This window comes from Musa acuminata, chromosome BXJ1-1 (assembly GCF_036884655.1).
Source record: "Musa acuminata AAA Group cultivar baxijiao chromosome BXJ1-1, Cavendish_Baxijiao_AAA, whole genome shotgun sequence".
In the NCBI taxonomy this organism is placed as follows: Eukaryota; Viridiplantae; Streptophyta; class Magnoliopsida; order Zingiberales; family Musaceae; genus Musa; species Musa acuminata.
Window position 1 is genome coordinate 29,433,875 of NC_088327.1, and position 27,351 is coordinate 29,461,225.

Consider the following 27,351-nt stretch of genomic DNA (forward strand, 5'->3'; position numbering starts at 1 on the left):
TGACAGAGGAGGTTGCACCGCCCAGTCTCGCTCGGAGACTGAGCCCTGGGTGGTTGCACCTCTTGGCTGGGGCGGTTGCACCGCCCAGTCTCGCTGGGAGACATAGCCTGGGCGGTGCTACCTCCCTGCCTGGGCGGTTGCACCTCCCACAGCAACCTGGGTCCGAATGGGTTGAACCATTCGACCCAATTTGAGTTCTTCAGGGGCCCAATTGCCCCAAGATTAAGCTAATGGGATCACCTCCCATTTCTAACTTAATCAAAGTGCTAACTACGATTATTTCCTAAGACATATTCTGCAGCTTGCTTCGGTGCGTCACTTGCTTCTTCCGGCGAGTTTCCTGCGAACTTCCGTCGATCATCCAATGAACCCTCGGTGATGCTCCTGCGGACTTCCGGCAAACTCGTGGACTGCGACGATCCACTTGGCAAGTTCCGACGAGCTCCTTTGGCAAGCTTCTGGACTTCTCGGATTTGTTCCCGCAGAACCTCCGACGACTGTCCGAACTTCCGTCGAGCTCTCGAACTCCCAACGTGATCATTGTCATGACTCCCGCGCAACTCCTGCTGCATGTCTTACTTTCATCGTAGTTAATCCTGCACACTTATCTCAACACACTGATTAGTCAAACAATTGTCAATTGACTTCATCATCAAAATCCGAGATTCAACAGTACCACCCCTATCAGGCGATGGTACCACCTAAGCTCGGTCTCTGAGCAACGTCGGGCGGTAGTACCGCTTAGTGTCCGATGCCAGGCAGTAATACCACCTAGTTCTGGTGGTGGTACCACCAGGACCCCGGAAATCCGGGAGATGACACTTTTGAGCTCCAAATTCAAACCAGTTGGGGCCTATATAAACCTCACCCTTTCCTATATGAAAGGTGGCCGAAAGCTTACATTTATTTTGAGAATTTGAGAGCTTAAAAGTGTTGTAAAAGGCTAGAAGTTCTTCTCCCTCGTTTCTTCTAAGTTTTGATCATTCAAGAGAGGAGTGGAAATCTGTAAGGGTTGTCCCCTAAGCCCATCAAAAAGAGTAAAGCTGTAAAAGGGTGGTTAGCCTTCGTTTATTGAATGAAGGCATCTAGTGGACATCGGTGATCTCATTAGAGGAGGAAGCCAAAAGTAGATGTAGGTCAAGATTGATCGAACCACTCTAAGTCTCGGTTTGACATTCTGCTCCTTATCTTAACTAAAAACTGTCTCTATTGCTTTACATCAACTATACTTCCATTTACTCTTAAGTTGAAGAACTTTCCGAAACAGTTTTCATCGAAAATGATTTCATCATACGAACGTCGTTTTAATCGATGATAGTTTTCCGCTGTACTAATTCACCCCACCCCCCCCCCCCTCTCTCTCTTAGTGCTTTTGATCCCAACACTCCTCACTATGAAATTTAAAAAGTTCATGAAACAAGAATTAAAGAATAAAAATAAACTAAAAAAGAACGCAACTACTTGCTATGAATGCAAGAAGAAGGAAGCACTTTAGGATGAATCGAGCTTATCCGATGACAAGGAGCAAACCGATGAAGATAAAACGACAAACTTCACCTTAACGACCCTCGACAATGAGATAAATGACTCACCTAAATCTTCCTTAATTTATTTTGAAATTACTTGATACATGTTATATGTTATTTTTAAATTAGTATATAAAATACAAAAAATAAATAAATAAAAGGGGATCATTCTTTTCTTTTACTAGCTAATTTTAAAAATGATACTGAAAATTATATGTTTTATGATAAAGGAACAAAATGTTAAAATTAAATACTTTATGTTTAATGAAACCATATTTGATAATTTAATGATTTAATCATGCTTGATGATTTAAATTAATGAGTTTCTATTTTAAAATTATGAATGATGATTCTTGTAATTTATAGCTTTTCGATCTTTGCCATAATGAAAGTTGCTCTTTCATTTTTAAATGATGATGCATGTTTTTGTTTGGTATAAATCATAAAGGCATACTTGTATGAAATAAATCACATGAATTGAAACAACTATAAAGAGGAAGATATTTTTCTTGAATTTTTTTTTCTATCTTATCAAAATTTGAATAAAATATTGATGAATCTATTTATATTATTTTGAATCTCTTGAACTATGAAAGTGATTTTGATGATTTGATAATTTAAATTTGAATAAATTTTTATCCAAATCATTATCTTGATTCCTTGATACTTATAAATTAAGATTTATTATGAATCAAGATTTTTCATTAATTGTTCTCCTACGATTCTACTTGCTATTTCTTAAGAGGAGATTTTCTAAATGAATCATGATTTTTCATATGAATTCTTAGATTTATAACTTGAGGTTTCGTGTGAATTCAGATTGTTTAATATGATTCTCCTTTTCGCTATTCGAGTCATCCAAAAAGAATCATAATTTTTATCTTGATTTTTTTAGATTTACAACTTGATATTTTTTCTGCATGAATCAAGATATTATATCATTTGATCTCCTAAGATTTCGTTAAGAGATTTGTTAAAACGAATCATGTCTTTTGGTATTCACATGATTATATCTTTCATGCCATGATTTATTTATGATACTCCCTTGTATTCATTTAGTGTATATCTCATCACCCAATTAATTTTTCTTGATATTCTTCATGTGATGAAATGAATGTGATGATTTGAAATTATGCATGAAATACTCATGATATTATGTTGATGCATACAAATGAGAAGTTGTAATCATGCATGGTAGGATGCAATGTAATTTGACATTTTGATACCACCATGATTTGAATTATTTATAATTTGGAATGATGCATGCAAAATACTATGATTTATTACTAAAATGATGTATCATGAATGCTAGAGTATCATGTATGATATGCCCATAGTGATGATTTATTTTTGGTTTTATGTATGAAGTAAGGATGAAATATAAGGTTTTGAAATTATGCATGTTTTAATTTGAAACTATAATGATGCACAAATATATTGAAATAAGATTGATTCTTTACCTTTGTCATGATTTGAAAATTATTGTAAAGGGAAAAATAATTACAACATTGTATTCTTCCCTTCTTTTTGACAATGACAAAGGGGGAGAAAGAACTAGCTTGCATGTTCTAAAATGATGTAAAATTTTCTAGCTTACATGGTGCAAAATTTGTTAGCTTGCTTGATGTAAAACTTACTATCTTACTAGCTTGCATATCTAAAACTTGCTAGCTTGCACTTCTCAAAAGAGAAGAAATAACTTGTTATCTTGAACATTACCATAAATTGCCAGCTTGCAATCTCAAGAGAAACAAAAGTGCTATCTTGCCTATCTCAAGAAGCAAGACATGCTAACTTGCTAATCTAGCAAAATTTACAAACTTGCAAAACTCAAAATTATTGCTAGCTTGCATGATGATAAAACTTAAGATTATAATTATTATGCAATGATTTGAACTTGTATGTCTAAACACTTGATAGTTGAACTTCTTCTTTTTGTTGATGACAAAGGGGGAGAAGTATAATGTTATGCATGATTTTATCATGACATGTTGCTTGGATTTTTAAATCCGAGAGTTCTATCAATATGACATTTTGATAGGGGGACTCAAAAGTTAACTCCATCATCAATTGGTTGTCATCATCAAAATGGGGGAGATTGTTGAATCTCGGATTTTGATAATGAAACCAATTGATAGTGTTTATGATTTGATCTACATTTTGAGTGATGCAGGATGCTTTGATTTGGGACAGACAATTAAAGCGGGAAGAATCATGTTGGACTAGAGAAAAACATATCAGAAGATTGGACGTCGAGTTGGAGGATCAGTCGACGTATTAGCAGAAGGCTTCGGGCCATGAGTTCGGGCATCGGGGCAAGAAGAGCAGATATTGCGCCAAGGAAATCGGAGTTGTGGAGGTTAATTGGCCGATTGGGAAAAAGGTCGCAAGAGAGGACGATGCACCGAAGAATCGGACGAAGCGTCGATGAACCAATGACATGCCAGGACAACATTTGATTAGCTTAGTAATAATTTCTAGATCGAAGTAGGTTTTAACTATGTAGAATTAACTATGATAGTAAGGCATAAAGTAAAATGAAGTCTCGGAGTCAAGGACACAATTTCGTTGGGAGTTCAAGAGTTCGTCGGAAGCCCGGACGTTCGTCGGAAATTATGTTGGAATTGATCGAGAAGTCTAGGAGCTTGCCAAAGAAGCTCATCAGAACTCACCAAGAAAATCGTCATGAAGTCTAGGAGCTTACCGGGAGTCCACCGGAACATTGCCGAGAGATCGTCGGAAGTTCGCCGGAAGATCGTCGGAAGCTCGTCGGAAGAAACTTAGACTTACGGACTTATTTAGCTTAGTAAATGTCTTAAATTTTGTAGTTAGTATATAATTGGGATTAGAATTAGGTCAACCCAATTAGGGGCTAGTTGGGCCCATGTATGGACTGTGTTGGGCCAAGTGAAAGGCCCAAACAGTGACCCAATAGGTGACACCGTCGTGGCATAGTCTTTGAGACTATGTCAAGCGGTGGTACCACCCAGTGTCAGTGTCAAGTGGTGGTATCGCTAGTGTGGGTGGTGGTATCACCTAGACACAGTCTCCAAGAGACTGTCAAGGGGTGGTATCGTTAGATTAGGCGGCGGTACCGCCTAATGTCAGGCTGCAGGCGGTGGTACCGCTCGTACCTAGGAAACCAGGGATGAGACATTTTTAGGCTCCAAGTTTGAATCAACTTGAGGCTTATGAATACCTCTCTCATCCCTGGTTAACAAAAACAAGAATAGAGAGTGAAAAAAAAAGAAAACGTTGTTGTAATCTTATGTGAACTCCTCTCAAACTCTAAGCGCTAGTGAAGTTTAAGAGAGGGGGTTGTGGGGGTTGTAAAGGTTCTCTCCTGAACCTGTCAAAAGGAAAATCGAGTTATAAGGGTGGTTGACCTTTACCCATTGAAGGAAGATCGTTAGTAGATGCTAGTGGCCTCGAAGGAAGAGGAATCGGTGAAGTGGATGTAGGTCACAACGACCGAACCACTATAATTCAGTTTACATTTTTGTTTTGCTATTTACCTTAACTGCAAACTGCCTTACTTGCTTTACATCCACTACACTCTTCCGTATGCTTTTAAGTTAACATCTTCCGAAATTGATTTAATCGCAATGAGATTTTGAACCGATGTAATTTTATCCACTACACTAATTCACCCCCTCCCCCCCTCTTAGTGCCGACTCGTTCCTAACACTAATGTGGGCAAGGCAACCCTAAATTTTAACAACCTTAAGATCATGCTTCTTCCTTTTTCATATCTCATATGGTGTAGATACTACCAACTTAGTTAGAACTCTATTCAAAAGGTAAACTGTAGACTCTTGGACGTATCCCTAGAATGAGATGGGTAGGTGGCAAAACTCATCATGGATCACACCATGTCTAACAGCGTGCGATTCCTTATTTCTGATATACCATTAAGCTGATGTGTATAAGGAGAGGTCTATTGAGATATGACATTATGGTCTTTGAGGAACTAGGTGAACTCTGTACTTAATTACTAACCTTCTCGATCTAATTGAAGAGTCTTGATACTCTTTCCAATCTGGTTTTCTACCTCATTCTTATATTCTCTGAATTTCTCGAAGGTCTCGAACTTTCATTAAGTACACATGTTTGTACCTAGAGAAGTCATCACTAAATGTAATGAAGTAAGAATATCCGCCTATGACCTGAGTTGATATAAGACCACATATATCACTATGTGTGAGTTGCAATAATTTAGTAGCTCTCTTTCTAGTTCCACTAAATAGAGTGTTGGTTAATATCTCTCGAAGATAAGACTCATAGGTTACATATGATTCATAATTAAATGGATTTAGATATTCATCCTTTAGCAACCTCTAGATTCTTCCTTCATAGATATGACCCAATCTACAATGCCATAGGTATGCATTATTCACCTCATCTCACTTACTCTTAAATACATGTGAAGCATAATATAATATGAATAAACCATTATTTAATATTTCTCTACCGATGATCTTATCATCTGGGATTAATGAACAATCATTATTCTCAAAAACTAATCTATATCCATTATTTGTCAAACAAGAAATAAAAATAATATTTCTAATAATTGAAGGAACAAAATAGTAAGCATCTAATACTAAAAGAGCTCCACTAGACAACTATAGGGTGACCTCCCCAATGACAATAGTAGCAACCTTTGTGCCATTCCCCATCCTAATATCCACTTCACCTCTTGTTAATCTCCTAGGTCTTGCTAGAACCTGCAATGAATTATAGATATGAGATGCATTATCGGTATCTAATACCCATCCACTATTATAATTTTCTAATAGATGAAGATCGATCATGAATGTACTTGAAGCTTCTCTAAGCTTCTATTTCACCTTTTCTACAAAGTACTCTTTGTAGTTCCTCTTCCAATGCTTATCTTTACCGTAGTGGAAGCACAAGCCTTTGTTCTTTGTTGGGTCATTCTTAGCAACTTTTGCTTTGCATGATTTGCCCATGCCCTTGCTCTTCTTAAGGGACTTCTCTATCTTTCTTTTATTTCTGGTCTCATTAGTATAGAGAACTGGCTTCTCTTTCTTGATAGTGCTCTCAGCCTCTCTCAATATATTGAGGAGCTCAAGGAGAGTCACCTCAAGCTCGTTCATGTTAAAATTTATAATGAACTATGAAAAAGAATCTGGGAGGGATTGAAGTACAAGACCCACACATAAGTTATCCTCTAGGACCATTCCTAGACCCGTGAGCTTTTCTATCCACTCAATCATCTTAAGGACATGGTTCTGATCCGGTATCCCCTTAGACATCCTGACATAGAAAAGACTCTTGGATATCTCATATCATCGTTGAGTCCTTCCTTGTTCCTCGAATAATTTACGAAGATGTAGCAGAATAGATCTGACATCCATCTTTTCATACTACTTCTATAACTTGGGAGTCATAGAGCTTAACACGTAACACTAAGTAAAAGCGAAGTCATCTATGTACTTCATATAGCGAGCGATCTTATCCTCACTTACCCCTTCCTCAAGAGTGGGCATAATTATGTCAAGGACATATACGATTTTCTCTATCATGAGAACGATTCTCAAGCTACGGAGCCCGTTGAATCTCGGATTTTGATATTGAAATCAATTAATAAATTAATAATCTAATCCAAGTGTTGAGATAAGTGATGTAGGACTAACTATGATCATGAGAAAGGCAAAGCAATTAAAGAAGAATCAAAGTTGGACCGAAGTCAATGATCGGGCATCGGGCCGAATGAATTAGGGGGATACACCAAAGGATCAGTCAATACAATGAAAGCTCGCCAAAGGTTCACTGGGAGTTCGGCAAAAGCTCATCGGGAGTTCGCCGGGAGTACGCCGAAAGCTTGTTAGAAGATCACCAAGAGTTCGCTAGAAGTTCACCGAGAGTTCGCTAGAACAATTGACGTGCCGTACAACTAGGATTACTTGCATTGTAATTATCTAGCCTTAAATTTTCATAGTTAGGGTTTTAATTCAAGTTAGTTTTGGGAGAAATTCTACTAACTCAATTAGGGGCCAATTGGGCCTTTAACAAGGCTAAATTAGGCTAGTTGGATGGCCCATTCAACCACTTGGGGCCATATCAGGCGATGACACTACCTAAACTGGGCGGTGGAACCGCTTGAGGCTTAGCCTCCCAGGTGGTTTGGGTGGTGGTACTGCCCAAACTAGGCGATGGTACCACAAGTAGTTAATGCTGCCAGGCAGTGGTACCGCTAGAGCCCGGTCTCCGAACTCTGTCAGGCGATCATACCACCTAGATTGGGCAGTGGTATCGCCCAGTGTCAGTCTGCACGTGATGGTACCACCCAATAATGGTTGTGGTACCGCCTGTACCCTAGAAACCGAAGATGAGACATTTTTTGGCTCCATTTTTAAAGTCATTGGGGCCTATAAATACCCAGTCTTTCTTGTATGAAAGAGCAACGAAATGTGAATAAAATTCTTGAGATTTTGGGTTATAAAATTGCTAAGTGTCCTCCTACTCCATTTCTAGTTTTGTGATCATTCAAGAGAGGTGTGAGGCATGTAAGGGTTGTCTCCTAAACCCGTAAAAAGGAGAAAGTGTTGTAAGAGGGTGGTTGGTCTTCGCCCATTAAAGGAAGACCATTAGTGGACACCGGTGGCCGTAACGGAGGAGGAATCGAAAGTGGATGTAGGTCATAACAATCGAACCACTATAAATTCGGTGTACTTTCTTTCTATGTCATTTCTTTTATGCTTTTCATTCTCATCACTCACTAATTTACTTGCTCACTGCCCTCGATCACTTACGAATGTTTTCAAGTTTGAATGCTTTTTCAGATATAAGCTTTATCAAACGAATATTTTTGAATCGACGTCGTATTTATCGAAAGCACTAATTCACCCCTCTTAGTGCCAACTTTATCCTAACAATTGGTATCATAGCGAGGTTACTCTCTATTTGGTTTAAAACCCAAGAGAGATGGCTTTTCCTGGCAATTAAGAGAGACTTTCTATCACTCATCCTCTTACATTCAATGGGACAGACTACACTTATTAGAAAACTAGGATGAGAATTTTCTTACTTTCTATGGATTTCGAATTGTGGAATATTGTTGAAAGTGGTTTTGAGAAGTCTTCTAAACCAATGAATGAATGAAATGATTTGGAAAAGAAGACCTTCTCCTTGAATGCTAAAGCAATGAACACTTTATTTTATGCTCTTGATAAAAATGAATTTAATCTGGTTTCTATATGCGAAACTACACATGAGATTTGGCACATACTCGAAGTCACACACGAAGGCACAAGTAAGGTTAAATAGTCGAAAATTAATTTTTTGGTGCATAATTTTGAATTGTTTCAAATGAAACTAAGCGAAACTATTGGAGACATGTACACTTGTTTTACAAATGTCGTCAATGGTTTGAAAGCACTTGGTAAAGGTTTTTCTAATATTGAACTTGTCAATAAAATACTAAGATTCCTTCCAAAAAGTTAGGATCCAAAAGTGACGATAATACAAGAAGCAAAGGACCTAAACAACTTTGCTTTTGAAGAACTTATCGGATCATTAATGACCTACAATATGACATGCAAGGCACATGATGAACATGAGAACTACCTTCCAAAGAATAGAAATGATATGATACTTAGAACTAAAGAAGACTACTTGAGCGAAAGCTAAAGTGATGATGAGGACTTGGCACTTCTAACAAGAAAATTCATAACATTCATAAGAAGAAACAAAACAAATTTTGTAATACAAGATACTAAGAACAAAAATAAACTAAAAAAGGACACAATCATATGCTATGAATGCAAGAAGCCGGGGCACTTCAAAAATGAATGTCCTCAAGTGAAGAAGAAGCTACCAAAGAAAAAGAAGATGCTCAAAGCAACTTGGGACGATTCAAGTGCATCCGATGACGAGGAGCCAACCAATAAAGAAGAAGTTGCTAACTATGCTCTAATGGTGCTTTCAATGATTTATATGATGAATGTAAGCTAGTTGGTAAAAAATATAAGTTATTAAAAAAGGAGCATGCTTCTCTTGTTAGTGAATTTGATAAATTAAAAATTGAGCATGATGATAGTATGTTAGCTTCTTATACTAAGTGTGATGAGATAGATTCACTTAGAAAAGAAAATATCTTACTATAAGAAATATTAGAAAAAAATTAAAATAGGACATAAATATCTAAACATGATCATTGTTAATAAGGATCATAATCATAGAAAGGAAGGAATTAGCTTTGTGAGTAACACTCAATAAAAGCTAACCATCTTCGTTAAAGGACCTACATTGCATATCTCACCTAGAGAAAAATATAATTTTTGTGGAAAATATAATCATTTTGCCTATAAATGTCTATTTTAAAAGTATAGTCCACAAATTAATTTGGGTTCCCAAAGGAACCATAAATCACTCAATGATAGATAGATCTATTTTTAAGGGACCCAAGATTAAATGAATACTTAAAAGAAAACCCCCTTTCTTGTAGATATATCTACAATCACAAGCTAGGAATAAGAGATGATACTTTGATAGTGGATACTCAAGGCATATGACCGGAGATCCAACACACTTCTCTAAGCTCACTAACCAAGATGAAGGATTTGTCACCTTCGGAGACAATAACAAAAGAAAAATTATTGGCAAAAGAAATATAGGTAATAAATCAAACCTTTTAGTTAAAGATGTGTTATTAGTAGATATTTTAAAACATAATCCACTAAGCATTAGTCAATTATATGATAAAGGATATATCATCAAATTTGAATCTAATGCTTGTATAATTGAAATACCACATAAAAATAGATCTATGATTGCCTTAAAAAATAATAATGTGTATACTATTGATATTAATAATTTTTACGATGAAACTTATTTTTTGGCTTTAGACAATGATGTATGGCTTTGGCATAGGAGATTAGGTCATGCTAGCATGAAATTAATCTCTCAAATTTCAACTAGAGAACTTGTGAGAGGAATGCCTAGCATCAAGTTTATTAAAGACAAAATTTGTGATGCATGTAAATTAAGAAAACAAATAAAAGTAGTTTCAAATCAAAGAATCAAATAAGTACCTCTAGGAGGTAGTAAATATGTCTTTGTAATTGTTGACGATTATAGTAGATATACTTGGACATACTTCTTAGCACATAAAATTGATTGTTTTAAATATTTTTTAATTTTTTTTAAATTAGTCCAAAATAAAAAGGGTTTTATGATTGCCTCTATTCGAAGTGATCACGGTGGTGAATTTCAAAACCATGATTTTCAAAATTTTTATGAGTTAAATGGGTACAACCATATTTTCTCTACTTTAAGAAATCTACAACAAAATGGAATAGTTGAAAAAAAAATAGGAGCTTACAAGAAATGACAAGAACCATATTAAACGATCATAGCCTACCCAAATATTTTTGTACTAAATCCGTTAATACGGCATGCTATTATTGAATCTCGAATTTTAATGATAAAATTAAGTGGTAAATTATTTGATCTAATATATATGTTGAGAAAAGTGTGCAGGATTAACTACGATAGCAGTAGGCATAAAGCAGATGTTGGGTCGGAGTTAAAATCGAGATTTTGTTGGGAGTTCAAGAGTTCATCGGAAGTCCAAACGTTCATTAGAAGTTCTGCCAGAATTGACCGAAAAGTCCAAGTGCTTGCCAAAGAAGCTCGTCGGAATTCACTAAGAAGATCGTTGTAAAGTCTAAGAGCTAGCCAGGAGTCCGTTGGAACATTACCAAAAGATTGTCGGAAGTTCATCGGAAGATCATTGTAAGCTCGCCGGAAAATCAATTGACATACCAGACCAAGATTACTTAGTTAATATCTTAAATTATCATAGTTAGACCTTAAGTTGAGTTAGGATTGGGAGGTAATCCCAACTCAGTTAGGAGCCAACTTAGCACTTGACAAGGTTGAATTGGGCCAAATGAATAGCCCATTCAGCACTTGAAGTCACGACTAACGGTGGCACCACTAGGGCCAGTGGTGGCACCGCTAGGCACTTAGTCTCCCAGGTGATCTGAGTGGTGGAACCATCGGTAGTTAATGCCGCCAGTTGGTGGTACCACCATGTCAAGCGATCGTACCACCCTTTCAAGCAATGGTACCGCCAGAACTCGGTCTCCGAGAGCTCTGTTAGGTGGTGGTACCGCCAGATTGAGCGGTGGTACTGCCTAGTGTTAGTCTACAAGTGATAGTACCGCCTAATAATAGCAGTGGTACCGCTAGTACCCCGAAATCTAAGGATGTGATACTTTTTGGCTCCAATTCTAAAGCCATTGGGGCATATAAAACCCCACAATTTTTTGCATAAAAGGACATGAAAGTATGAACAATATCTTGAAGTCTTGGGGTGTTAAAAGTATTGTAAAAGTGCTAAAAGTCCTCCTCCCTTTCTAGTGTTGTGATCATTCAAGAGAGGTGTGAGCCTTGTAAGAGTTATCTCCTAAACTTGTGAAAAGGAGAAAGTGCTATAAAGAGGGTGGTTGGTATTCGCCCATTAAAGGAAAACCATTAGTGCACACTGGTGACCTCGATAGAGGAGGAATCAGAAGTGGATGTAGGTCACAATAACCGAACCACTATAAATTCCGGTGTGCTCATTTCCATTCTGCTTTTCTTTACTGCCATTACTTTCTAAGTTAATTGTTGGTTCATTTACTCTAAAGTCAAGCACTTTTCGAGATTGGTTTTTAATGAACAAATATTTTACAAAATCGATGACTTTTTTCTCTGCACTAATTCACTCCCCGTCCCCCTCCTCCTTTTAGTGCCGCTCTTGATCCTAATAATTGGTATCAGAGCAAGGTCACTCTCGTTTGGTTTGAAACCTAAGAGAGATGGCATTTGTCGGCAACCAAGAGGGTCATTCAATTACACGTCCACCCATGTTCAATGGGATGATTTACACTTATTGGAAGACTAGAATGAGGATTTTTCTAATTTCCATGGATTTTGAGTTATGGAACATTGTGGAAAATAGATTTCAAAAGTCTTCTCTTCCAATGAACGATTGGAATGAGTTAAAGAAGAAGACTTTCGCTTTAAATGCCAAGGCTATGACTGCCTTGTTTTGCGCTTTAGATAAAAACGAGTTCAATCGATTATATATTTGTGAAATAACTTTTGATATTTGGCACACACTCGAAATCACTCATGAAGGCACTAGTAGAGTAAAGGAGTCGAAGATAAATCTTTTATTTTATACTTATGAATTGTTACGGATGAAGCCAAGCGAGACTATTATCAACATGTACACTCGTTTTATGGATGTCGTCAATAGTTTAAAAGCTCTTGACAAATGTTTTTCAAACTTTGAACTTGTTAATAAAATCTTGAGATTCCTTTCAAAGAGTTGGGACCCTAAAGTAATGATCATTCAATAGGCCAAGGATTTAAACAACTTTTCTCTCGAATAACTTATCGGATCACTAATATCCTATGAGATGACTTGCAACGCTCATGAAGAGCTTGAAAATAACCTTCTAAAGAATAGGAAGGATATGGCACTAAGAATTCAAGAAGACCACTTGAAAGAAAATTCAAGTGATGAGGACTATGATGATGACTTGGCACTCTTGACAACAAAGTTAAAAAAATTCATAAAAAGGAATAAATTTACAAATGGCTCTAAAAATAAATTTGAACCCAAGAAAGAACAAGTTATATGCTACGAATGCAAGAAGCCAGAACATTTCAAAAGCGAATATCCCCAAGAAAAGAAGAAGCAACCAAAGAAGAAGAAGACTCTTAAAGAAACTTGGGATGACTCAAGTACATCCGAAGAAGAGGAGCCAACCAGCACAGAGCAAGTTGCTCACTATGTACTAATAGCTATCGAAGATGAGGTAAGTAGTTCATTAAATATAAATTTATCTTTTGACGAGCTTTTAATTGCTTTTTATGAATTGTTTGATGAATGTAGATCTTTGAGTAAAAAGTATAACTCTTTAAAAAACGATCATATCATTTTAAATATTGAATTTGAAAAACTTAAGTATGATAATCCTTCTTTACCTTCATGTACTAAGTGTGAACACTTAGAGGTACTTAAGAAGGAAAACTTACTACTCAAAGAAACCTTAGAAAAGTTTGAGGTTGGTAGCAAGTCCTTGAACATGATCCTTGCCAATAAGGGTCAAGTTCATAGAAGAGGCGAAATCGGATTTGTGAGTAGCTCTCACTAAAATCCAACCACCTTTGTTAAAGGCCCTACCTTGCATGTATCACCTCATACTAAATGCAACTTTTGTTGCAAACTTGGACATGTTGCCTATAAATGTCTACTTAAGAGATATAGTCTACACAAATTGATTTGGGTTCCTAAAGGAACCATAAAGAACTCTATGCAAACTGATAAGTTGAGTAGATCGATTTTTGAGGTACACAAGGTCCAATGGCTACTTAAAAATCACCCTCTTTTGTAGAAATATTTACCATCACAAGCTAGGAGCAAGAGATGGTACCTTGATAGTGGATGATCAAGGCATATGACTAGAGATCCATCTCAATTCTCTAAGCTCACTAGCCTAGACGAAGGATATGTCACCTTCAGAGACAACAATAAGGGTAAAATCATTGGCAAAGGAATCATAGGTAACAAATCTAACTTTTTGATTGAAGATGTGTTGTTGGTTGATGGCTTAAAGCATAATCTTTTGAGCATTAGTCAATTATGTGATAAAAGACACATCATTAGATTTGAATCCAATACTTGCATTATTGAATAACCATATAAAAACACATATATGATTACCCTAAAATAAAATAATGTATATAATATCGACATTGATGATCTTTATAATGAAATATGTTTTTAGGTTTTGAATGACGATGCTTGGCTTTGGCATAGGAGATTAGGTCATGCTAGCATGAAACTAATCTCTCAAATCTCAACTAAAGAACTTATAAGAGGTATTCCTCACATTAAGTTTGTTAAAGATAATGTGTATGATGCATGTCAATTAGGAAAACAAATAAAATGTAGTTTCAAACCGAAGAATCAAATAAGCACCTCTAGACCATTGCAATTGATCCATATGTATTTGTTTGGACCAATTGATACATCAAGCCTCTGAGGTAACAAATACACCTTTGTAATTATAGACGATTATAGTAGATACACTTGGATATACTTCTGAGCGCATAAAAGTGATTACTTTAGGTATTTTTTAAAGTTTTGTAAATTTGTTCAAAATGAAAAATGCTTTATGATTTCATCAATTCGGAGTGATCATGGTGGCGAATTTCAAAACCATGATTTTTAAATTTTTTTATGAATCAAATGGATACAAACATAATTTCTCTACTTCGAGAAATCCTCAACAAAATGTAGTAGAAAGAAAAAATAGAAATTTACAAGAACCATATTAAACGAACATAGCATACCTAAATATTTTTGAGCCGAAGCCGTTAATATGACATGTTATGTTATGAATATGATTCTAGTAAGGCAATTACATTCCAAAACTCCTTATGAATTGTGGAATAACAAAAAACCCAACATTTCATATTTTAAAGTTTTCAGTTTTAAATATTTTATCTTGAATGAAAAAGATGCCTTAGGAAAGTTTGATATAAAATTCGATGAAGGGATTTTTCTTAGCTATTTCTTCTATTTCTAAAGTCTTTCGTATCTTTAACAAAAGAACTTTAATTATAAGAATCTATTCATGTTATCTTTAATGAAGTTTTCAAATTTAAGAAAAATGAGTTTGATGATGATCTTAATTTTGATGCTTTAAATTTAAATGAACCTTCTCCTTCAGCTAGCAACTTAGATGCATCTTCTTCCGAAACATCCTTACCCAAGGAATGAAAGTACGTAGATGCTCATCCTAAGGAGCTAATCATAGGAGACACATCGAAAGAGGTTCAAACTTGTACTTCTCTTAAAAATTTTTATGCCAACACCGCTTTTCTTTCTCAAATTGAACCTAAATGCATTAATGAGGCCTTGAAAGATGATTCATGGGTTATTGCAATGCAAAAAGAGTTGAATCAATTTGAAAGAAATAAGGAGGGGAAGCTTGTTCCGAAGCCAAATGACCATTTAGTTATTGGTACTAAATGGTTCTTTAGAAACAAGCAAGATAAATTTGGTATCGTGGTTAAAAACAAGACTAGATTAGTGGCCAAGGGTTTCAACCAAAAAGATGGTATCGATTATGAAGAAACTTTCGCTCCTGTGGCACGATTAGAAGCCATAAGGATGCTCCTTGCCTATGCTAGTAGTAATAATTTTAAGTTATTTCAAATGGATGTCAAAAGTGCTTTTCTTAATGGCTTTATTTTCGAAGAAGTTTATGTTGAACAACCTCCCGGATTTGAGAATGATAATCTTACTAATCTTGTGTTTAAATTAACTAAAGCTCTCTATGGATTAAAACAAGCCCCAAGGGCTTGGTATAAGAGACTTAGCTTATTTCTTATCCAAAATAATTTCTCTAGAGGCAAGGTCGATACTACATTATTTATTTAAAATTTTAAAAATAATTTTTTATTATTCAAATTTACGTTGATGATATTATTTTTGGTTTTACAAATGAATCTCTATATGAATCATTTGCCAAGAGTATAAAATGAGCTTAATGGGTGAATTAACTTTCTTTTTAGACTTACAAATCAAATAACTTAGTAATGGTATTTTTCTTAGTTAAACAAAATATACATTAAACTTGCTAAAACAGTTTAATATGGATAATTCAAAGGCTATCAATACTCCTATGAGTACCTCCACTAAGTTAGACATTGACAAAAATAGAGAAAGCTTTGATAAAAAAGCTTATAGGGTATGATAGGTAGTTTACTATACATCACCGCAACTAGACTGGACATCATGTTTAGCGTAGGACTTTGTGCTAAGTTTCAATCTAATCCTAAGTTATCTCATCTTAAAGTAGTTAAAAGAATTCTTAGATATCTTAAAGGAACCACTAATCTAGGATTATTATATCCAATATCTGAAAACTTTGAATTAATTACTTATACTGATGTGAATTTTGCTGGATGTAGATTAGATAGAAAAAGCACATCCGGAACATGTCAACTCTTAGGTCATGCACTTGTCTCTTGGTCGTTCAAGAAACAAAACTCGGTTGCACTATCTATGACCGAAGCCGAATATATAGCGGCTAGTGCATGTTGTACACAAGTTGTATGGATGAAAAATACATTAGATGATTATAGAATTTATCTTAAAAATATTCCCATAAAATGTGATAATATAATATGTTTAACGAAAAATCCTATTTAACACTTTAGAACTAAACATATTGACATTAGGCATCACTTTATACAAGATCATATTAATAATCATAATGTAATCATAGAATTCATTGATACAAAACATCAATTGGCCGATATCTTTACAAAACTTTAAATGAACAATAATTCGATTTCATTAGAAGGGAGTTAGGGATTTTAGATTGTCCGAATGCATGAGTTTGTTGTATTTTTTTTCGAACTATCTTTCTCTTAATGTATTTCATGAATGGAGCTTTCATGAATTTATTATCTTCCTTGGTATCAATTTTACTTCTTATCCTTGCTCCATCACTTAATGATTTTTGATACACTTAGTCCCTTCACTCATGGAATTCATTAACAAATACATCTCTCACAGATTTCACTCTTGTGATTTTTAACGGATTTGATTGATGAAATCTTATTCGTGGATTTCTTTTTTATATGATGCTCTCCTCCCATGAATTCTTTCTTACTCTTTTCATGAAAGAAGAATTATTATGAATTTTTTAGTATGAGAGGATCACTTGCAAAGAATGGGGATTTGATTTCGTAAATTTGATTCTTAATGGATTTCTTCCTTACTCTTCTTCCTCTTCTTCTTATTTTTATGACAAATGAAGAAAGAAACTTGCACATATAAAGAAGATCCAAAAAGCCCTTAAGTAAAAATGTTAGCTTATCCAAAAATTTATCATGCAAAGTTTTTTTCTTATGATTTGGATAAATCATTGTGAAACTTGCTTAAATTTTTACCACACTTGCATTGTTGAATTGTTCTCCTTTTTGTTGATGACAAAGGGGGAGAAATATGGCAAATTGATGACAAATTGAATGTTTGTAACAAATGTATAAAATGTATCTTATCGTAAATGCTTGTATGTTTTGTGAATGAAATATGACAAATTGATGACAAATTGAATGTTTGTGACAAATGTATAAAATGTATCTTATCGTAAATGCTTGTATATTTTGTGAATGCTTGAAATATATTGGAATCATCAAATATATCCCAACATATCACAAATACTTGAAACATATCAAAATGTATTTTATATGCATTATAGATACTTGAAATGTTTTATGCTTAATAATTGTCTATCATAAGGTGTCATGAGCTTAACTTGCTATTCACAATTGATACAATGCCTCAAAATGATGAATTGTTATCTTGCTAAATTTTATATTCGAAACTCATATCATATTTGAAAATGATGATTGTTTATCATCATTGGACTTGAAAATGGATATCATGCCTTGACATCATTTTTATTGATAAATACATGGTATCGTATTTTGAATTAGAAAATCATTATAAGAATCATGATGTACATGTTAATAAGTTTTAATAACTTATTGGTTTGACGCTTGAATTCAAAGACCTTGAATTCAAGAGTAACTTCTCTCAAGCATAGCATATAGATAAGGGGAGTTAAGGTTAACTCTGTCATCAATTGATTGTCATCATCAAAAAGGAAAAGATTGTTGAATCTCAGATTTTGATGATGAAATCAATTGGTAAATTATTTGATTTAATCTATATATTAAGATAAATATGTATGATTAACTGCAATATTGGTAAGACATAAAGCAGATGATGGGCCGGAGTCAAGATCGAGACTTTGTTGGGAGTTGAGAGTTTGTCGGAAGTCCGAACGTTCGTTGGAAGTTCCAACGGAATTAACCGAGAAGTCTAGGATCTTGCGAAAGAAGCTCATCGAAACCCACTGAGAAGATCATCATGAAGTCCAGGAACTTACCGAAAGTCCATCGGAACATTGTCGAGAGATCGTTGGAAGTTCGCCGGAAGATCGCTGGAAGCTCGCCGGAAGAACAATTGATGAACCAGAATAAGAATGATTTGTTAAATGTCTTAATTATTGTAGTTAGACTCTAAGTTGAGTTAGGATTGGGAGGTAATCCCACTAACTCAGTTAGGGGCCAATTGGGCCCTTAACAGGACTAAATTGGGTTGGATTGAACAGCACATTCAGCACCTAAAGTCACGATCGGCGATGGCACCGCCTGGTGACTCAATCTCCCAGGTGGTCTGGGCGATGGTACCGCCCAAATTGAGTGGTAGTACCGTTGGTAGTTAATGCTGCCAAGCAATGGTACCTTCCCCATCATGCGGTGGTACCACCAGAGCTCAGTCTCGAGCTCTGTCAAGCGATCGTGCTGCCCAAACTAGGTGATGGTATCAGTTAGTGTCAACTTACAGGCAATAGTACCACCTAATAATGGCGATGGTACCGCTAGTACCCCGAAATCCGGGGATATGACACTTTTTGGCTTCAATTCTGAAGCCATTGGGGCCTATAAATACCCCACCCTTTTTCTGCATGAAATGGCATGAAAGTGTGAACATAATCTTGAATTCTAGGGGTATTAAAAGTGTTGCAAAAGTGCAAGAGTCCTCCTCCCTTTCTACGTGTTGAGATCATTCAAGAGAGGCGTGAGGCTTGTAAGGGTTATCTCCTAAACCTATGAAAAGGAGAAAGCGTTGTAAAGTGGTGGTTGGTCTTCACCTATTAAAGTAGGACTATTAGTGGATGCTAGTGACCTCGACGGAGGAGGAATCAGAAGTGGATATAGGTCACAATGACCGAAACACTATAAATTCCAATGTGTTCTTTCCTTATTGCAAATTCTCTTTATTACATTCAACTTTACTACATTGCAAACTGCCCAACCTTTCATCTCTACTTATTCAAAGTGAAACAAATGATTTGAGTCAAAACTGGTTTTTATCATATGAAGTTTCTCGAATCGACGTAATTTAGGAGTTAACCCTTATAAGTCTCACACATCTCTTGAATGATCTCAACACTTAGAAAGGGAGGAGGAGTACTCTAGCACTTTTACAATACTTTAATACTTCAAAGACTCAAGATTATGCCAATACTTTCGTGTCCTTTCATGCAAAAAAGGGTGGGGTATTTATAGGCCCCAATGGCTTCTGAATTAGAGCCAAAAATTGTCACATCCCCAGATTTCGGGGTACTGGCGGTACCATCGCCATTATTGGACAGTACTACCGCCTGCAGTCTAACATTGGGGGGTACCATCGCCTAACAAGGTCGGTACCACCATTGGCAACATTAACTGCAGGCGGTACCACTACCTAGACCATTTGGGAGACTAGGTCACCAGGCGGTGCCATCGCCAGCCATGGTTTTAGGTACTGAATGGGTTGTTTAATATGGCCCAATTTAGCCCTGTTAAGGGCTCACTTGACCCCTAACTGAGTTATGTTGAATCTCAAATTTTGATGATGAAACTAATTGATAAGTGTTTATGATTTGATTTGTATTTTGAGTGACTTAGGATGCTTCGATCAGAATTAGACAATTAAAGCAGGAAGAATCATGTTGGGCCGGAGGAAGACATGTCAAAAGATTGGACGTCGGGCCGGAGGATCGGTCGACGTATCGACAAAAGGCTTCGAGCCATGGATTCGGGCATTAGGCCAAGAAAGGTAGATATTGCACCAAGGATATCAGAGTTGTGGAGTCAACTGGCCAATTGAGCAATAGGCCGCAAGAGAGGATGATGCGTCGAAGAATCGGATGAAGCGTCGATGGACCAATGACATGCCGAACAACATGATTCAAGCTTAGTAATAATTGTCTAGATCGAAGTATGTTTTACATGTGTAGGACTAACTACGATAGCAATGCATGAAGCAAAATAAAGTCCCGGAGTTAAGGAGACAATTTCGTTGGGAGTTCGAGAGTTCGTCGGAAGTCTAGACGTTCGTCGGAAGTTTGGTAGGAACCAGCAGAGAAGTCTAGGAGTTTACCGGAAGAAGCTCATCGAAACTCACCAAGAAGATCGTTGTGAAGTCCAGGAGCTTGTCGGAAGTCCGTTGGAACATTACCGGGAGAACGTCGGAAGTTAGCCGGAAGCTTACCGGAAGAAACCAAGACCTAGGGACTTGTTTAGCTTAAGTATGCCTTAGATTTCATAGTTAGCATGTAATTAGAAATAGATTTGGGCCAACCTAATTAAGAGCCAGTTAAGCCCATGTAAGGACTGTGTTGGGCCCAATGAAAGGCCCAAACAGTGACCCAAGAGGTGGCACCGTCATGGCACATTCTTCGAGATTATGTCAAGCAGTGGTACTGCTAGTCTGGGTGGTGGTATCGCCCCTAGCAGGGTGCCAAGCGGTGGTACCACCTAGTGCAATGTTAGTGTCAGACTGACACTGGCGGTGGTACCGCCCAGCATAGGCGATGGTACCGTCCGAACCCAGGAAACCTGGGATGAGATGTTTTTAGGCTCTAAGTTTGATTCAACTTGAGGCCTATAAATACCCCTCTCATCCCTGGGTAAGAAAAACAAGCACAGAGAATTTAAAGAGGGAAAAATGCTATTGTAATCTCTTGTGAGAATCCTCCTCTTCTAGTCTAAGTGTTAGAATAGTTTAAGAGAGGAGTGAGTGCTTGTAAGGGTGGCCTCCTAAACCCAGTTAAAAGAGAAGAGGGTGTAAGAAGGAGGTTAATCTTTACCTATTAAAGGAAGATCAATAGTGAATGCCGGTGGCCTTGACGGAAGAGGAATCGGTGGAGTGGATGTAGTTCACAACGACCGAACCACTATAAAATTAGCGTGTTCTTCTCTGGTTTGCATTTCTATATTTGAGCAATTTACTTTACTACAAACCTCTTAACTTGCTTTACATCTACTACGCATCTTTCATACATTTTTAAGCTATCTTTACGAAAATGCTTTCAAGTTAACCTCTCTCCGAAACGATTTTCGTCGAAATTGGTTTTTATCGTACGAAGGTTTTTTGAACCAATGTAATTTTCCCGCTGCACTAATTCACACACCCCCCCCCCTCTTAGTGCTGACTCTTTTCCTAACAGTTGGTATTAGAGCCTCATAATTTCTCATTTGGTTTAACACCCAAGAGAAATGGCTCTTTTCGGCTTTCAAGAGGGTCACTCTCTCATTCGTCCTCCCTTGTTCAATGGGACGGACTACACATATTGGAAAACTCGAATGAGAGTTTTCTTACTTTCTTTGGACTTGAATTTATGGAATATTATCGAAAGTAATTTTCAAAAGTCTTCTACTCCAATGAAAGAATGGAATGATTTGGTGAAGAAAACTTTTTCCTTAAATGCTAGAGCTATGAACGCTCTATTTTGTGCTTTGGATAAAATTGAGTTTAATCGGGTTTCTAATTGCAAAACGACTTTTGATATATGGCACACTCTCAAAATCACACATGAAGGCACTAGTAGAGTAAAAGTTTCGAAGATTAATCTTTTAATGCATGATTTCGAGCTATTTTAAATGAAGCCGAGTGAAACTATTGTTGACATGTACACCCACTTTACGGATGTCATCAATAGTTTAAAAGCTCTTGGAAAATGTTTTTCGAATCTTGAACTTGTGAATAAAGTTTTATGCTCACTTTCTAAATCTTGGGACTATAAAGTAATGACCATATAAGAGGCAAAAGATTTAAACCATTTTTTGATTAAAGAACCAATTGGGTCTTTGATGACCTATGAATTGACGTGCAATGCACGTGAAGAACTCAAGAACAACCTTCCAAAGAATAAGAAGGATTTCAGACTAAGAACAATCAAAGACCACTCGAGCATAAGCTCAAGTGATGGTGAACCTGAACTCCTCACTATGAAATTTAAAAGGTTCATGAAACAAGAGTTAAAGAACAAAAATAAACTTAAAAAGAATACAACTACTTGCTATGAACAAATGAAGAAGGAAGCTCTTTGGGATGAATCGAGCTCCTCCGAAGATGAGAAGAAAATCAACAAAGGCAAGGTGGCAAACTATGCCTTAACGACTTTCGACAACGAAGTAATCAAAATGCCTTTAATTTATTTTGAAATTACATGATGCTTTTCATGAGTTATTTTTAATTTAGTTTAGAATATTTATTTGTCTTGAAAATTACATGTTTAAAAATGAATATGCAAAAAAAAAATGATCATGCTAGTAATTTTAAAAATGATAATAAAAATTACATGTTTTATGTTAATGGAATAAAATATTAGATTTAAATTTAATGATCCTATGTTTGTTTTTTAAGAAGAAATAATGTGTATCTTGATGTTTTAATGAAAATATTAAGTTTGATACCATGCTTAATGATAATACATGACTTTTGTATGGAAAACTAAGCATAAAAAGTTAGATTCACCTAAAAAAAAAAATGCATGACTACAAAAAATAAAATGATCTTAATGGAAAATGCTTTATGAAATCAATTTCGATGATGCATAATGATGAAATTATGTAATAAAAATATTAAATATTTTGAAACCATGTTTTGATGTCATGCCCAAAGTAGTGATGCATAATGATCATGCTTAATAAATTTTGAAATTATGCATAATGATTTTTGTGATTATTGATCTTTGCCTCAATGAAAGTTCTTTTTCGGTTTTAAACGGTAATGCATGTTTTTATTTGGCATAAATAAAAAAGGCATGCTTCTATGAAATAAATCACACGAATTGAAACAACTAAAAAGAGAAAAGCATTTTTCTTAAAAATTCTTTTTCTCTATCTTATTGAATTTGATGAATCTATTTGATCATCTTTGAAAATGATTTTAATTTGATGATTTGAATAAGTTGTTATTCAAATCATGATCTTGATCTCTTGGAATTACTTGAGATTTTTTTTCAAGATCTCTTCTTTGTACTCCTATGATTTTTTCTTGGTATCTTATTTAAAGAAGAGATTTACTATATGAATCATGTCTTTTGGTATTTAATTGATCTTATCTTTCATGACATGATTTCTTTATATTTATGACTTGTATGTCTTGAAATGATTGAAATATTTTATACAATTTTGTTCTTCCCTTCTTCTTTCTTGTTTACAATGATAAAATGGGGAGAAGTTTTAATCATGCATGGTAGGATATAATTTGACAAAATTGGTACCATCATGATCTGAAATTTTTATGATTTGAAATGATGCATGCAATACTTATGATAATGATGTACATGATGTATTTCATATGATATGAATCATGATTAAAATTGCATTGACTTTAATTCAGTTTAAATTCAAGGTTTATCTCAATTATGACATATTGCAATAAGAATGATACTTTATTTTTGTCATAATTTGAAAATTGATGAATTGCACCATTGTTTTTGTTATTCCCCTCTTTTTGCCAATGACAAAGGGGGGGAAAGAATTTCTAGCATATACATCACGAAAAGAGACAAACTTGCTAGCTTGCTAATCTCAAAAGAGAAGCAAAAAGTGTTATCTTGTAAATATCAAGAGAAGCAATGTTTGCTAAGTTACACATTTCAAGAAGAGGCAAAATAGTCTATCTTGCACATCTCAAAAGATGTAAAATTTTGCTAACTTTTATATGTGTAAAATTTGATAGCTTGCATACTATAAAATGATATAAAGTTGCTAGCTTACATGTTCTAATATGATGTAGCACTTGCTAAATTTGCTAGCTTGCATAATAATTAAAATGGAGATCATGTTTAGTATACGATTATTTGAACTAATATTCAAACACTTAGATAGTTGCACTTCTCCTTTTTGTTGATGACAAAAGGGGAGAAGTATGATGTTATGCATAAGTTTATAATAACATGTTACTTGGATTTTTGAATCCAAGAGTCTCTATCACGACAGCATATTGATAGGGGGAGTTTGTTTAAACTCCGAGAGTTAAGGTTAACTCCGTCATCAATTTATTGTCATCATCAAAAAGGGAGAGATTGTTGAATCTTAGATTTTGATGATGAAACCAATTGATAAGTGTTTATGATTTGATCTGCAATTTGAATGACATAGGATGCTTCGATCAGAATGAGACAATTAAAGTAGGAAGAATCATGTTGGGCTGGAGGAAAACATATCAAAAGATTAAACATCGGGCCGGAAGATCGGTCGATGTATTACAGAAGGCTTTGGGCCATGGATTCAGGCATCGGGCCAAGAAGAACAAATATTGCACCAAGGATATCAGAGTTGTGGAGTCAACTGGCCGATTGGGCAATAGGCTATAAGAGAGGACGATGCGCCAAAGAATCAGACGAAGCGTTGATGGACCAATGACATGTCGGACAACATGATTCAAGCTTAGTAATAATTGTCTAGATTGAAGTGTATTATACATGTGCAGGATTAACTACGATAACAAGGCATGAAGCAAAATGATGTCCCGAAGTCAAGGACGCAATTTCGTTGGGAGTTCGAGAGTTCGTTGGAAGTCCAAATGTTCGTCGGAAGTTCTACAGGAACCAACCGAGAAGTCTAAGAGCTTGCCAGAAGAAGCTCGTTGGAACTCACCAAGAAGATCATCGTGAAGTCCAGGAGCTTGCCGGAAGTCCATTGGAACATTGCCGGGAGATCGTCGGAAGTTTGCCGGAAGATCGCCGGAAGCTCGCCAGAAGAAACCAAGACCTAGGGACTTGTTTAGCTTAAGTATACCTTAGATTTCGTAGTTAGCACGTAATTGGGAATAGATTTGGGCCAACCCAATTAGGGGCCAATTGGGCCCATGTAAGGACTATGTTGGGCCCAATGAAAGGCCCAAACAGTGACCCAAGAGATTGCACCATCGTGGCACAGTCTTCGAGACTATGTCAAGTGGTGGTATCGCCCAGTCCAGTGTCAGTGTCAGATTGACACAAGCGGTGGTACCGCCCGAACCCAGGAAACTTAGGAATTGATGTTTTTAGGCTCCAAGTTTGAATCAACTTGAGGCCTATAAATACCCCTCTCATCCCTGGGTAAGAAAAATAAGCATAGAGAATTTAAAGAGGGAAAAATGATGTTGTAATCTCTTATAAGAATCCTCCTCTTCTAGTCTAAGTGTTAGAATAGTTTGAGAGAGGAGTGAGTGCTTGTAAGGGTTGTCTCCTAAACCCGGTAAAAGGAGAAGAGGGGTGTAAGAAGGAGGTTGATCTTCACCTATTAAAGGAAGATCGATAGTGGATGCTGGTGGCCTCGATAGAAGAGAAATCGGTTGAGTGGATGTAGGTCACGATGACCAAACCACTATAAAATCGGCGTGTTCTTCTCTGGTTTGCATTTCTGTATTTGAGCAATTTATTTTCTTGCAAACCTCTTAACTTGCTTTACATCCACTATGCATCTTCCGTATATTTTCAAGCTATCTTTACAAAAATGCTTTCAAGTTAACCTCTCTCCGAAACGGTTTTCGTCGAAATTGGTTTTTATCATATGAAGGTTTTTTAAACCAACGTAAGTTTACCACTGCACTAATTCACCCCCACCCCCACCTCTTAGTGCCGACTTTTTTCCTAACAAGTTAGTGGGATTACCTTATAATCGTAACTCAATTTATGGTCTAACTACAATAACTAAGACATTTAACAAGGCACTCTTATTCCGGTACGTCAATTGTTCTTTCGGCAAGCTTCTGGCGACCTTCCGACGAACTTCCGACGATCTCTTCGGCAAAGTTCCGATGGACTCCCGGTAAGCTTCTGGACTTTATGACAATCTTCTTGGCGAGTTCCGATAAGCTTCTTTGGCAAGCTCCTGGACTTCTCGGTCAGTTCTGGCAGAATTTTCGACGAATGTTCGGACTTCCGATGAACTCTCAAACTCCCAACGAAGTCCCGATCTTGACTCCGACACACCTGCTCTATGTCTTACTCCTATCGTAGTTAATCTTGCATACATTTCTCAATATATAGATTAGATTAAACAATTTATAATTGATTTCATCATCAAAATCCGAGATTCAGCATGCCTTCGACAAACTTAAAGCCGCAATGGCGACAATGCCCGTACTAGCACTACCCGACTTCGATAAGACTTTTATTATTGAAATCGATGCCTCTGGAGTGAAAATTGATGCTGTACTAATGCAAGATGGCTGCCCCCTCGCTTATACTAGTAAGGCATTATCTCCTTCCCATCTCAAGATGACTATTAACGATAAGGAAATGCTCGCGATTGTGTATGCGGTGACCAAATGGAGACCATACTTAATCAGGCGATGCTTTCAAATCAAGACCGACCATAAAAGCCTAAAATATTTCTTAGAGAAGAAGATATCTTCCCCAGAGCAGCAAAAATGGGTAACAAAGCTTCTTGGATATGATTATGAAATAACTTACAAAAAAAGAAAAGAGAATGTTGTTGCAGATATGCTTTCGCGGCTACTCGAGCAAGCTAAATTTTCAATCATTTTCCTTCTGACCAACGACTTCCTTAAGGATAGTAAGAGGAAATGGCAGAAAGATTTAGAGACTAGTAAGATCATAAAAAAATTGAATGAAACAACAAGCTCCATGGCTCATTACAATTGGGACTCAAAAGAATTACGCTATAAGGGACGTATTATGCTTGTTCTAAATTCTACTTACACTTACATAAAGACCATCCTTCAAGAGATGCATTCTATTGAATCTTGGATTTTGATGATGAAACTAATTGATAGTGTTTATCTAATGTATATTTGAGTGACGCAGGACTAGCTTCGATCAGAAGAGGCAAATCGATTTAAGTAAGAGGAATCAGACGTTGGGCCAGAGTAAACATGTCAGAAGATTGGACGTCGAGTTGAAGGATTGGTCGATGTGTCAACAGA